Raw genomic sequence first — 10551 nt, forward strand, 5'->3', positions numbered from 1 at the left:
AAGACCATTTTATTCCGATGTTTGGGGAGAAGAATGTTCCACTCTGTACATCTTCTTCTTTACACTGCTCAGCAAAATGAATAGGTGATAGCTTTCAGCATTTGACACTCACTGGAAAGATTAAGGAGTAGTGGTGACTTTGACAAATCAGATATATTAAAAACACTTGCTGGAGGGGTCTACTGCAGAAAGGCTGCTGTTCTGTTATCATAAACCAAAATGCTCTTTTTTTCTTCTTGTTGCTGTTGTTTAAAAAAAAAAATACTGGTTCTGAAGAGGGGGTTGAAATGGAATTCAATCAGTTAAATAGCTAAAATTTAAGTGTATTGCTATTTACCTCCCTGGATCTTATGAATTTGACTAGTGTGCCTTCAAAACCAAAAGTAGTTTATGAAAAGGATGTTAAATACAAAGTTTATGTTTCCTTTTGCAATGGATGGAATGGTAGAGATAAAAATTGATTTTAAAACACCATCACTTTGACATAGAAGTTTCTTGTTGGCTAAAAGATTTAGACTCTTTGCACGCTCGGTACCCCCAGCCTCTGGTATTTGTCATATTTTTCTATGCTACGGCAATTCTTAAGATTGTTGAGAGCTTAAAAATCTTTTTTTTCCAATTCAGGATTCTCTCAGTGATATTGATGTTATTTAATCTGAACTGTGAGTAAGCTTTGAAAAGAAATTGTTTTCCCTTAAATCCAATTTTTACTGGTTGAAGGAGCTTTCCAGGGCTTTTCTCAACTCCAAGGTCTCTGCACATTAGCTATATATCTGGCAGTGGAATTCTCTATTTAATAACCTTGTGTACAAAGGGTGGGGAAGGCCTGAATGTTAGGATGGACCAATGAACTGTATCTCCATTTATCAGAAAATGCAGTTAGTTGCTCTTCTCAATTTCCATCATTCTCTCATTCTCCATTAGAATGTATGGTTACTGCTACCTGTGAGAGAACAAGCCAAATTCTATGTGCTGATTTAAATTAGCTAACTCCTATTTAGTGAAATCCTGATTTATTTATTTAATGGTTCTGGAGGAGAAAGTGAGGCTGGTGACCTTGTACAACCCTCCCTCACTCAGATCAAAGTCAACTGCAAGTCATGTCATCGTTTCCCTGATGCCATGGTTCTCTTTGAAAATGAAAGACAAACACAACAACCTACTCTGAGAAATCCCAATTAGAAACAATTCAAAGGCTGTTTATGCATCCTAGTTTGACAAGTGTTCAAGGTGTGACTCTAAAGTTATGAGACTGATTTTTACCTGGGGCTTATACAATATTTCATTATTTAGTCCTTACCCATAATATTATAGATCTAAAGCTGACAGGGACCTTGGAGATCATCTACATTAGCACACTTACTCTAAAGATGAAGAAACTGAGGCATGGTGACTTTAAGTGACTTTTCCAAAGTCACACAGATAGTAAACAGCAGAAGCATGAATTTATTTCAGGTCCTCTGACTCTAAAGCTGACCTCCATAATATTTAAATGCTTATTTCCTCCATATGATTGTACTTTGTTAAAATATGTATGTATTGATATGTTATATTTTTTTTAAATCACAATACTTTCTAGATATATGGCTTTCCTTTCCCATGTCTCTACTCCTAGTGAACCTTCCTTTGCAACAAGGAAACAAATGCAATTAAGCAAAAGCAAATGATATTACCCGGTAGCCTGAGCAGGATTCATATATATATATATACATGTTCTACTTTGCCAGAAAAAGAGGGAATGGTATGTCTTCTCAATGTCTTCTTGAGGGCCAAGATTGGTCATTTAAACTAAAATTATAGGAGCATAAAGAAGAGACCATCCAGGCTAATCCTTTCATTTCTCAAATCAGGATACTGATTCACAGAGAATTGAAGTGACTATCCAAAGCTCACGCATCTGAATGTTTGAGCTGGGATTTAAAACCAGATTTTCCTTATTCCAAGTATAGTCCCCGCTCTACTATGTCACATATTTAGCTTCATCATAGTATTCTTCATCATTTCCATTTTTCCAAACATTCACACTCCACATACACACTCATTTTGTATAAATTATTAATTCATAAATGATTGTGATTTGTGCCTGTTTGGATTGTATGAAGTTTTTTTGTTTCTTTGTTTTCTATGAATTTGAAATTCTATTAAAAATAACCTGGCTTCTTGGAAAACCCTGTACTATATAAAGTGACTCCAAATCCCTTCAAGATCAAATTGTTTATCAGAGCAGATGGATTCAAATACCATATACTACAGAATTCAAACCTTTCTCCAATGCATCCCACATGGAAATCTTGGTATACTAGTTAGTGTTTTTGCTTTCATCTTTTCTTTTTTCTTTTTCTGAAAAGATATTTTACAGGGTTAAAAAATAGTGTGGAAGAGATAGAGATTATAATTATTTGGATAAATTCCTGTACATGGTAATAGACTGAATTGGGGGAATTATATTCCATTCAGTGCTTAAGAACCATTCCCCCATGTTCAGTGAACAGGCTTGCTCTTCATGTATCTTAAATACTCATATCAAGCCTTCAGAGTGATTTCTGCCGCTGGAGTATGTCCAGGGGCATATAGTTTGAGATAAAGGACAATCTACATATTACTTATCAAAGTTGGAGGGGTGAAAAATAATATGTGAAGTTGGAAATAAGCAATAAAATATTTTTTTTCATCCATTCTAGGCTAGATTTGGGGCAGGTAGGTGGTACAGTGGATAGGGCACCAGGCCTGGAGTCAGGAAGATTCATCTGGCCTCAGACACTTACATGTTGTGTGACCTGGACAAGTCACTTCACCCTGTTTGCCTCTGTTTTCTCATCTTTAAAATAAGCTGGAGAAGGAAATGGCAGACCATTCTAGTATCTTCTTCAAGAAAACCCCAGATGGGGTCAGGAAGAGTAGGACATGATTGAAAACAACAGAACAAAAACAAAAGGCTAGATTTATATATAGCATGAGAAAAAGACCTGCCCTCCCCTTTTCAATGCTAATAGCTTGAAATAAAACATATTTGCTTCATTAACCAGACATTTAACATTTTTATATTGAAACATGTTTTTTTTAATTTTTTTTTACAGGACATAAGAGTTCAGACTCTGTTTTTTCTAGTCAAAGTTTTAAATGCCTTTTCCACCTTACCTGTCACAAAAAAGGTCTCTTGTGAATTGTGGAGGCAATAATTGACTGCTATTAACTGTTTTTTTATGGAACCATTATATATATATATATATATATATATATATATATATATATATATATATATATATATATATATATATATATATATCTCACCAATGCCAAGATGCATCTGAAGAACATCTCAGTCTCTCTGGAACTGTGTTCCTTGAGATCCTAATGATCCCAAGTACACAATGCTCTTTCAAGAAATCTAAAGAGAATAAGGCTTTGGTAGTGAGGAGAGGGACCAGGGCTTTCTCCTGCCCTATTACTGCAGACTCATGGATAAGGTTGTGAGGTATTAGACTTTAGGCTTCATTATCTTAGTTATTACAGAATTTGTGATTTGTAGTTAGTTGTAGTTAGTAATGAATTATAGTTAGTAAACCAATAGTTAGCAAATTTTGAACCTTTGAATTCTAGAAAATAATAATGATAGTGAGCTTTACAGGCAACCATATTTATAGCAGTGCTTCTATGGTGGTAAAAAAGTAAAACTCAGAGGATGTACAACAGTTTTAAAATGGCTGAATAAGTTGTGTTATATAAATGTGACAATGGAGTACACTAACTTTGTAATTTGAGAAATAGATGATTTCAAAGAGACTCAGAAAGACATATCAACTTATATAGAATGAAGTAAGAAGAAAAATAATACATACTATAATGTCAGTAACTGTGTTGGCAACCAAAAATGGGCTCCTTAGCACTTAGTCAACAAGTGCCCTTGACTAGTTTGGCTTTTTCCCCTGAACTGAATGCTGTTTGTATGTTGGACTGGAGTAAGCTTGTCGGTCCCTTCACCTTGCTTCCCTTGCTTAAGCTGATGGAAAGAACCTGTGCTTTCCCGGTCAACCCCTTCACCTTGCTTAAGCTGATGGAAAGAACCTGTGCTTTCCTGGTCAACCCCTTCACCTTGCTTAAGCAGATTGAAAGAACCTGTGCTTTCCCCAGTGTAACTTACACCCCCGCAGAAGCCAGATGGTTAAAAGCAGCTCCCGTTGGAGCCAGAGGCTGCTATAGCCACAGCCACAGCCACAGCCACAGCCACAGCCACAGCCACAGCCACAGCCACAGCCACAGCCGAAGTAGGAGCTGCCAGTGGCAGAGCTGACCTACGGGAGGAAGCTGAACAAGGACTTCAGGCCAGTGGGTAATCTTTTTTACCATAGAGGGGGAAGCATGATTTTGCTTTACGCAATCGTGCTTCTCTGTAGCCTTCTGGTTACTCTTTCAAGGTGTATTTATTGGGCCTGGAAGCTTTTGATCAATATATCAAAATGGGGTTGCTGGTTCATGGGTTGGTTACTGTGGAGCCTAAATATATGTTTTGATTCTTCTGCCTTCTACTTTGAGAGTTTCTTATATCCGGCAGTTCCGAACCTTTCAGACATGTATATGATCCTCTTTGAGATTATAAACTCTGCCCTCCTAATACAGTAACAAATTCGAATTTCAAGTCACAACATCAAATTTTGCTTCCAGTGGTCCACAGTATAATTAGATAATTGGCAAAAAGTTTTTTTCTTTTAAATCCATAGTGGTTGACATCATATCTCCCATCTCCATGTCTTGCCCTAGCCATTTAGCATCCCTGGAAACCATTTAGTCTTGATCTCTTCCTCACAGAATTTCTCTTTTTCTTTACAATTCAGTTCAGAAAAAGCCCTTTCTGATCTCCCAGTAGTTAATGTCATCCCTCTCAAACTATTCCACATTTAACTACTTTTATATAATTCTAGTAATTCACTGTATGTACTTATATTTGTAGTCATCTTTCCCCACTGGAATGTAAGCTACTTGGAAGAAAGAATTATTCCATACATTATAATTATATCTAGCACTTAGTACAATGGCTGGTATACATTAGCCATTTAAGACACTTGAGTAAAGAGATGGATATGAGGGGAAGGAGGGAAGGAAGGATATAGAGAGACAGAGAGAAAGAGACTCTACATATAGCTAAAACCCACCTGTGGTTCAAGCTGTTATTGTATGATGGAAGGGAGGCAGAAACAAATCTCTACTAGCCTTTTCTCCACCAACACTTCTCTAAGAGAGACTTTAATCCCTGCCAAGAGTAGGAGCAGGAATTGGAGCAAGAGGCCATTCTACTTTCCTCAGAAATAGGGGATGCCAGGCTAGAAATATATCTCCTTTAAAAATTATTATTTATTTAAATATGCTTAAATATATATTATTTTATTTTAATATTTTATATTTACATAAATATTCAAATATTACTTTAGTATTATATTATTCTGGGGTCCATGATTGTAATGGCAAGCAAAGGGGGACTTTTGCTGCCTTTTTTTGGAACGCTCCTCAGCACTAAGGCAAACAAGTGCCTTAGAGTATTGCCTTTCTTTCAATCAAGAGTTTTTAGTTGAATCAAGTGTCTTTGACCTGCTTAAGTCACAAGTAAGCCTAAGTCAGATGAATTTGAGTAATAGTTGTGACACCCTCTGACCCTGAAGAAGCATATATATTGTGTGGAGACTCTGGGTAGCTATTAAGGAGCCCCCAAGCTTTGAAAACTGAGATGTTGGTATTTTTCTCTCTGGTAACTATGTATGTATTGTTATGGTCAGAGAGAAGCCTGCCTGTTGATTCGTGTTATTTTCTCTGAAATTTCTGTTTGTATTTTCTCTGAAGTTCAAGGTGCTGACTTTTTACCCTGAACTAAGTGGATGATATATGTATGTTTAATTAAAGTGATATTGTAAACCCCTTGTAGTTGCTTTCCTTAGAAACACAGAACGAAGATTCTGTGCTAGCAGCCTTCCTGTGTGCTGGTGATGTTGGTCTTGTTGTTGGTCTTATACCGCCACAGCTGCTGCTAGTGACATTGTTGTTACGATGGTATGGTTCAATATTACTTCTGATCGCTTTATCACCATTATTGTGGGGAAGAACATCAAGCTTTATATCAAAGGCTTGACTCCTTTCCCACTAAGGCTATCTCTAGTCTTCCTGATCTATATCTAGCCCCTGGACTCGGATGGCGCTGGAGGAGAAATTGAGGCTGGTGATTTTTCACAGCCCTCTCTCACTTAAATCCAACTCATTTGCATGTCAAGGCATTATCTCCATGATGTCATGATCCTCTTCAAGAACAAAGGACAAACAACAACAACAACAATCTTTTCTACTAAATATCCAATTTGGCAATGAGCACATGTTGCAAATACAAAATAAATAAATCAAAAGCACTTGTCCAAATCCATATCTGAAGAGGTACACATAGAAGATTATGTAACTGACAATATATGCCAGATTATATTGAACGTAATTATATAGCAGACAATATACAATGAAGGACCTCTCCCACTGGGAGTTAGGTGATTCTGATCAAGCAAAAAAGATTGACTATAATATAATCCAAGGAGAAACTCCCTAATGTCTCTAATAGAGCAAATTGGGGATAGTAACATGATGAAGACTGCTAGCTCCTCTCAGATCTTCCCAGATTATTTTCCTTCCTCAACATGAAGTGTCCCTGTCCCATCTTTCCCCTGGAAGCTGAAATCCAAAAGCACATGAAGTGATGATGCTTGAAGAAGACCTGAAGTTTGAAAAGTCTGAAAGAGAACAGAAGAAGGCTGGAGCACTTCCTCTCTTATAAACTCTGGCCCACTCCTCATGCAGGACAGGGCATTTATCTCTACCAATAAAAAGCTGGTCCATATCAAAGGGCTTTGGGACCAGGGTTTATTTGATCCAAATACTAGTGCTTTAAAGTTTGCAAAAGGCTTTACAAACATTTTCTGATATAATAAGGAATAAAGATTTTATGTGCATAGGACTTCCACTTTGTCACATTCCTTACAATGTAAGTTCATACCTTCCTTGTGACTTATAGTCTTAGAGGGTTTCTTAGAGCCCTGAAAAGTTAAATGACTTTCCCAGTGAAACATAGTCAATATGTGTGAAAGTAGGAACTTGAACCAAAGTATTCTTGGCTGTGAGATCAGCTCTCTGTTGCCATGTTATCTCTTATCTGACAAAATAGAAATAATTTTCTAGAAAGGATTTAGTTAAGTGTGTGTGTGTGTGTGTGTGTGTGTAAATGTTTAAACCCATACTTATGTGCTTGATTGTGGCATTGAGATGATCTTGAGACTTGAAATCTGTGTGAAAAGAAGTATAAAAGTCTGGCATATTTTAAGAAACCAAAAAAAAATTCAAACATGGACTTGGTAGTAGACTTGTGTCTATGGTCTGTCCAACAATCAGCCCAGATAAGCATAGAGAAGCTTATCACTAGATGTTTGTCTCCCAAGTAGTTGTTTTCTCCCCCAGAGAATATAATCTGCTATTATGATAGGTTAAAGGAAGGAAGCTCTCCTTCATATTTGGTTGATCCCCTGGGGCTAATTTATATGGGGGTTTGTACTAGAATTGCACAAAATGGTTAGGCAAGGATAGGTTGCAATATGTACCAATAGAAGTAATTTCCAAATCTATGAGATCATAGAATCATTTCAATTAAAGTGTAAAGTGGGCATAATTATGAAATTCACTTGAATAAATAGTGATTATTAATTCAATTTAATTCTACAACCATTAAGTATTTACTATGCTCAGAGTACCATGATAGGTATTAAAGGAAATACAAAGTATTTTCCCTAAATTACTGTATATTTTCTATTTATTTAATGATATGCATTTTTCTGTCTTCAATAGAATGCAGGGTTTTTTTGTGGAGGGTGAGAAATGATTTGTTGTTTTTGTTTTTGTTTTTTTACTTTTTATATCCAGTACCCAACACTAACTGACCTGGGCAATTTGCTGATTACTAAATGTTTGTTGAATAAATTAATGAATAAAACATCATCTCTATTCTTAGATAATCTATGGCTTGATAGGTGAACAAGAAACAAAATGGATAATTAGGTTAAAGCGTATTACACATCCTAGGATACTGTCTGACAAACAGTGGGAACTAAATACTTGTTTGTTAATTGTTTGGCTGATGAAGGCATTGAGAGAGTTTCCAAAATAAGTGTAACTTGACTCTCAAGGGGAAGGGTTATTACCAATAAGTAATCAGGAAAGAAAATGGAATCATGCCATTTGGGCTGTGTCTTAAAAGACAGGAATTCAACTAGCAAATATGAGGAAGGAGGACATTCCAAAATTTTTTTTTTTAAGCATGAAAGCTAAGGCAGTAAGGAGGCTATCAAAATAACTGCAGTAAGAAGTGATGAAGATCCAAATCAAGGCAGTGCTTGCAGGTTTGAAGAGAAGATATGGTGTTTAAGAGATGGAGAGGCAGAAAAGGCAAGATTTGTCAAAGGATTGGACATATGGAGTGACTGAGTGTGCAGTTGAGGATTATGCCAATGCTGAAAACTAAGGTGACTATAAGAACAGAAATAGTCTTCACTGGAAGTTTGGATGAGAAATAGGATTGGAGAAAATGTGATTTCTATTTTGGACATGTTGAGCTTGAGTTACCTATGGAAAATCCAATTATAAATACCCTATAAAAATGTTGGGATATGAGCCTAGACCTCATCAGGGATGCTAGGGCTGGATATATCAATCTAGAAGTCATCAGAGTAGGCATAATTAACCCTTGAGAGTTTGAAAGCAAAAAAAAAATGTCAGGACACCATGATAATTATCTTAGTAAGAAAAGATGAGAATTAGAATTAAGAGGCTTGTATTGGGAATAGAAAGGAAATATGAATGCTCATTTAGCATAGTACCTTTCAACTTATATGAGCTTAGTAAATATTCATTTGAATTGAAATGAAGATTTCTTTCACAGGATTTTGCAAGAGATCGGGCAGAACAGGTGAGGGACAGAAAAATTAAAGATGACTCCAGGGTTTTGAGCCTGCATGATTGGGAAAATGATGGTTCATCAAAAATAAAATCAAATAAAAGCTTTTTTTTGAAAATTTTGAGTCTGAAACATTGATAAAATGGTGAGGTAAAAATATCTATAAAGCAGTTTAAAATACAAAACTGAAGCTCTGGGGATAGCCTGTGGATAAGAATATAGATTGGACTGCAGAAAAATTGTAATTGAAGCCACGATAGTTAATGAAATCAAAAAGAGAAAAATTGTAAGGAGAGAATCCAAGTAGAAATACATTTAAGGAGAGAAGAGAGATGAGGAGCCAATAAAAAATAGAGGGGACAATAGTTAGTTCAATATGTGAAATATGAGTGAATGGGTATGGAAAAACAATATTAATTGCTTACGATCAATAAAATACATATGACAGACTTTGCAGTGCTATGAAAGCCAAAGAAAGTTGGGTGGAGAGGAGGTAGGAAGGAGGAACATGTCATCAGCAATGGGAAATGTGGCAGAGAGATAGAAGATAAGATGGCCTGAAAATGGTGAGATGAATGGAAAGCTAAGAGACAGAGTTTCTGGTTAAGTAATAATTTATTAATTAAAATAGCACACAATCAATGAATTGAGATGGTTCTCTCAGAAACCAAAGACCCAGCATGGAGGCAACTGAAAGTTTAAATACTTTGGGGGGGAAAAGGGTGACCCTGAGAGTGAAAATCAACTCTGATTGGTAAGTCATTAATGAAGGGGTACACATTAATGGAGAGGTGGGTAAAAAGTCTTCAGCTCCTCCTGCTGAGGACTTGGCTTTATGAGACTCAGCTGATTCCAACAATCTGGACAGAAGAATCCATCTAAACTCAGTCCCACTTGAGTTGAACAATGGTAGAGTTATTGTAAGAATTCCATCTATATAAAATGGTCTGGATAGGGTGAATTTTTGGGCAAGGTCAAAAGTATCTTGGATAGACTGGGCTTTGAATAAGCAAGAAAAGAGGATCTTTGGGTCCCATATGTAAAATTTGTTATTAATAAAAAGAAAATATTCATTTTCCTCAATGGCTAATATATAATTTCCAAAAGCATAAAGCAAGTTGTTAATAATTACTTCAAAAATGTTTTATTTCATCATTAATAAAAGAGATAAGAATTAAAACAATTTTGAGAAACTACTCAAGTTAGAAAAAAAAAAAAAAAAAAAACAATGAAAATCAGTGCCATAGCATTTTGAAGAAATGGTTATGCTGATTCATTGATGGTAGAATTGCAAACTTATAGGATTTTTCTGTTGAGTAACCTGGTAACATGTGATAAATGTTACCAAAATGATAATATCTGGTCTCCTGAGTCATATATTGTGCTTGACAGGATGCCAGTTCTCCCACAAAAATTCCAGAAAATCAAATAAAAAAATCCCAGAGAAACCAATGATAAATATGAAAAAGAAAATAAAGTATGTTCCTCTATCATCCAGTCCTTTACTGCACTAAAAATAAATTTTAAAATAGCCTTATGTGGGACTTTCTTTGCAAAAGAGCGAGGAGGTGATTGATAGAATG

The sequence above is a fragment of the Trichosurus vulpecula genome, chromosome 5 (assembly GCF_011100635.1).
Source record: "Trichosurus vulpecula isolate mTriVul1 chromosome 5, mTriVul1.pri, whole genome shotgun sequence".
Classification (NCBI taxonomy): Eukaryota; Metazoa; Chordata; class Mammalia; order Diprotodontia; family Phalangeridae; genus Trichosurus; species Trichosurus vulpecula.